Genomic DNA, 5,348 nt, shown 5'->3' with positions numbered 1-5,348 from the left:
TTAGTACAAGCATGGTATATCTTTTTCCATACTTTCTGAGAGCAATCTGTCTTCAGATCAAACTTGTTTCCTACTTTGCCATAAGGTGAATCACCTGTGCCTGCCTGGAGATACACCTGAGGTTGTTTAGCCCTACCAGTGCCTGGTCGGGTAAGTCTGATTTACTCAGGCATGAGTCAGGACACTATTATGGCTGCACATTTAATTCACAGCCCCCAGACTAGCATTAACCTGTAATAAAACAGACAGACTTCTGTGTCTCTATTTCCATCCATTCAAAATTTTGGAGGAAAAGGGAGAAGTAATTTTTTGATTTGCTAAAACCCCTGCAGAAGAGCAGTGTGGGGAAGGAGGTATTGCCTGGACACTGGCTTCAGTCATCTCATGAAGTGCTGATTCTGAACACTGTATTAGTCCATTAGGTTGTTTTAAAAAGAGGCAGAGCATCTTCATGTTGTCCTCTTGGCCGTGGCAAAAGTGTAAAATTGCTGCTTTCTGGTAGCAAGTTATTTTTGCAACAGACATCCCTATATTTCTTTACTGAGTAAGATAAACAGCATCTCCCTATTCCCATGTTACGCTCCATCACTGGGCCTCACTTTGTCTCTGACCTCACTATGCTCAGGCCCCGCTCCAGATACCCAGGAAAGATGTCAGGGGCAGTAACGGGATGAGGCCCATGGAGAGGGTGAGCCTGAGGAATGGGGTGAGGAGATGTGTTGGTTGATCTTCCCTGGTAAGAATAAATGCCAGAAAGTTTAATGACTTGCTTTCCCAGCCCTGTTCAAATGAAGACTCCTGTAGTCCAAAAGCCAAAACAGCTTCTTAGACAGCTCACACATTTTTAAGCACAAGCTGGCTGTACCACCTTCCCCACGTCATGGTCTGGCCTTGTCACTTGGCCACAAAGTCACACCTTGCAGCCTGAGTGAACATATACACTTGACATTTGACATTTCCTAGGGATGGTTCTAAAAATGATTTGGGGCAAAACAGACCAAATGTCCAAAGATGGTAACAAGGCCCCAGCCCCCTCCCTCATGCCCCAAGAATAGTGCCAGCCCATTTCTTTTTCCATGAGCTGGTCTGCACAAGCCATAATTTATGCCTTACATATTTATTACAGGGCCTCTTGAGGTCCATTTCTTCAGACACCTGCATGGAATTTCCAAGAATTTGTGCAACTTGTAAAATGATGAGAATTCTCATTTCAGCGCTTTCCCTCAGTGTCATTACACAAGTGACCATTCTAGGTTTTGCATTTCTACTTCCTTGAGATTATTTAAAGATCTAGCCATGTAGAAATTCAGATATCTCTTAATGAGGCAAACTTCTAAGCAGAGACTTCGGTTCAGTGTTAACTACTTCCCAATTGCAAATGATGTGAAAGGCTCCCTGAACGAATGGCTGATTCGATGGAAGATGTCACCTTTAAGTTCCCTAGAAAGAAAAAGCCCTCCAAGCTCGTCCAAGTCCAAGCACACCACACACCTTCACAGCATGAGGGGATAGCATATCTCCTTGTTCAATGTGCTTAAAGGGAAAGCAGTGAAATATGAGTTGACAAGAGGAGAAGAACATCCACAAAAGGGGAATGAGCACAGAGAGAAATCAGTCAGAACCTCAGAAGAAGGAGCTGTGCTGAGTGTCACACTTTATAAACTTTAACTAGCTCTTCCTCTGACATTATGAATCTGATATGATTTGCAGAGACAGTAGGGCAAAATGAAAAGAAAATTTATGCTAGCCTAACTTTCTTCTTCTTCCATTTAGCAGGTGGTATATTATTAAAGTTTATTTCTCCCCAAACTTGGTTTCTAGGTGGCCGGTTGGTTTTGTTCTGTTCCATGGCCCCAGCCTGGGTCTTAACCTTACCCTGATACCTGGGACCAAAGGAGAGAAAATGGATACTCGCAGCAAACAATAGTGCATCAATTCCAGTCAAACAATTCAGAGAAGGGTCTTGTGAAAATGAATCTACAGAGGAATTGCCTTTATATGAGAATGCAGCATGCATAGGATGGCTGTTATCTACCTGTGTTTTCCAGAAACAAATGGTAGAGTGGAACTATTGAAGGATAATGCTGAACTCAACTCCTGCTTGAGGTCGGGGGCAAGGAGGTGGGGCATTTATATCTTGAAAGAAGATTATACTAAGTCCGTTGACTACGTCTTCTCTCCTTTCAGAGCTGTGAGTTGGTGCCCTTGCCCGGGGTGGTGTCTCCAGAGGATTTCACAGGGGGAAGCAAAGAGAGCTGCTTAGACTTCTCAAGGTAAGAGACATGCTGACATATTCGAGGATCTCTGTTTCTCATTCTAGTGCACACAGGATTACAGAGCAGGCAGGGACTTAGGACCCAAGTCAGCAATTGAATGTGTAGATTTGACTCAAAATTTTCTTGTGCCAAACCTCTTAGGAATGGGGTATATATCTGCTTAATGAAGGAGAACCCATTCCATATATTAGGAGATGGAACACCAATATATGAGAGCTCCCAACTATGGGAACTCTAAAAGTGCTCCTAAATTTGAATTCCCTCCCTCCCTCCCTCTCAACCCTGCTGAGACTTGGCCCCCCAGGAAGATAGCAAGGTGCAAAGGTGTTGACTCTAAGCAGTTAATAAGTCCACTAGTGTTTCTGCATTACTCACTCTTAGTCACCAGGCATTTCACTAAGCATCCACTGTGAGCATGAACAAGACTATGGGCTGTGAGCTTGTGTCATTCTCTGATGTGTCTGCCCTCTTTAACTGCTCCTACTTCCAGTGTCTATGTCATATTTTGTAGCTCCTGACAATGCAACCGGGTTGGGTACTAACAAAGAAGGCCAGAATGAGCTCAAGGGTATTGCATTATTGCTGGAAGAGTGTTCCCATTAATAAAAGCAGGCATTGTGTAATGTCATTCACATATTACTGTACACGAGATGATGCAATGTAATGCTGGCCCTTGATTCACCCAGAGCTTAATGGGAGAAATGAGACTGGTCATTTCAAATCCCTGAATTTTTGCCACTGAGAATCATGAAATATTAGAGCTGGAAGGGACTTTAGAGAATGTCTCACCCAACCTCCTTTGTTTTACCAATGGGAAATCTGAGGCTTATGTTATTCTTTGTTGAATCTACCAACTGGAATCTGGCCAAAGTGCCTGTTTCTACTCAGAAATGCAACGTTTGGAAACAGATTGGGTCCTGTGCCATCTGCTACCATCCTTGGTAGACTAGAAGACTAAGAATCTAGAATAGTTTCAAGCCGTCTAATGCACTTCATCTACATTATTAGCATCCCGGTTCCAGAAATTCTCTCCCTGAGGATACAGGTATGTGGGACAAAGGTAGGGAAAATGAAAATATTTCTTGTTTTTGTATGTTTTCATCTGATTCATCACTGCATCAAGGTGAGCTCGCTAATCTTAGATCTCAGATCTCCAGGGCATGGGCCCAGCCCTCTTTGTTGGATACAGAGCTATGAAGGTTGTCCAGCTTTGGTAGCAATCTCAAAGGCATGTTTGTGTTGGACCATTTAAAAAATGACATAGTCCCCATTGGAGCTTGCACCTGTGTGTTTGTACCTTCTGCCCTATCTCCTTAATAGGGGAGGCAAGTGGGGACAGTTTGCTTGTTTAGTATGAGTTCAGGTTACGTAGTGTATACAGCATCAGGATGTGGAACTTGGTGTTGACAATTCACTTTTGCCTGAGTTATTTGTGTAACTGTGCAATAGGTTATAAGAAGCTTTTAAAAGAGTTATTCTTGGCTTTGGCAGGCTTTGTTCAATGGAAACATGTTTGGCTTTGTGTGAGTTGGCCTAACAGAAAAGTCATGGACAACATCGTCTTTCTCTAGGAAAGTTTTCAACTACAGAGCACTGCAACGACCTTGGGTACACAGAGCCAAATGAATCTGTTGACCCAGGGTTGGCCATCACAAGTGTCTCGCAGCCCAAAAGCTTGCTGGGGATCAAGATGCTTAGCAGGACTCCTGAGGGTGCCAGAAAGGAGACTGGAAACGAGCGGAGGTTGCTTCTGGTTTTGAGAAGGGCCCTCCCATGTTTACATAATACAAAGTTTTAGAAATAGAAACCCCCGGCCAAAAAGTTAGAGGCCAAGAGAAGAAACAGAAATTAAATGAAATTCTTGCTCTTGCCTCCCCCTCAGTCCTTGTAAAAATAGACAGAGACTTCCTTTTCCACTCACAGACGGGGAGAGCGCTGCTTTACAGTTGGAGCTGAGTTGTGAGGTTGAGGCAAGTCGGGTCAACGTTGGCAGCTCTGAGTTATAGTCACCCCGAATTTAAACCCATCCCCAAGAGGGTCTTTGGGCTGGAAAATAGTGCGACCTCCTGGGCCATGCATGAGTAGGAGGCACCCCATCTAACTCTAGAACACCATTTTAGACCCTCCTCCTACCTCACCAGAAGCTGGGTATTGAAACTCATCCCCAACACTCACCCCGGAGAGAGTACAGGATCAGAATGAGTTTTTTGAAAGATTTATAAATTTGAGAGAGAAACATGCAGTTTTATTTCATCCATTTGCTTACTTAATAAGCATTTATTCAACTCCTGCCTCTCCTAATCTGTACCATTTGCCACTTTTGTGGAGAATAGGATATGAAATGATTGAGTCTGGGCCATCCACGATCATTCATACTAGTCAGGGAGATAAGACAGACCCACAAATAATGATAATAAAAAGCAGAATGTAGCAAGCTCCTCGAGAAAGATAGGAATAAAAGGTCATAGGAATTCAGATTAGAGAAGGATCTGGCTGAGCTGAGGAGAGCAGGGAAGGCTTGACGGAGGAGGTGACAGCAGGAATGGTGAAGTATATAGCATTCCAGGTGGCAAACTACACATGCAAAGGCATAAGGCCAAAAAGCGTGGAGGTATGTTTGAAAAATAATGATCCCTCTAGTTGGAGGCAATGGATAACAGGTACTAAGGCTAGATAGAAGGTTTGAACTTCCAGGAGACAAAATTGGAATGTAAGATAGGAGAACAATGAAGAATCACTGCAGATCTCCTAGAATGAAAATGAACCGTGCTGTAGGAAAATATATCTGGCAGATGGGTTTCGGGGGTGAAAGAGGAGAAGTGAAGGTGATTCAGAAAGCTCTTATCACAGTCCAGGCCACAGACAAAGAAGGCCAGGAAGGTGGGTGGGGCAGGGAGACAGAGGCAGACGTAGGAGACCCTGTGGCACTAACAGGGTAACCATCAGATATGGGGTAGGTAAGAGGAACTCCTGTCAAGGGTGACTTTGAGGGTTTTTAGCTTGGTTGTAATTCCCCCTCGGCTATGACCATGACCACTGCAATTTAGGGGGAAAGGTCTAAGAGAAAACTGA

This window comes from Lemur catta, chromosome 14 (genome assembly GCF_020740605.2).
Source record: "Lemur catta isolate mLemCat1 chromosome 14, mLemCat1.pri, whole genome shotgun sequence".
Taxonomy (NCBI): domain Eukaryota; kingdom Metazoa; phylum Chordata; class Mammalia; order Primates; family Lemuridae; genus Lemur; species Lemur catta.
The sequence above is the reverse complement of the archived record's forward strand: the minus strand, read 5'-3'. Positions refer to the sequence as shown.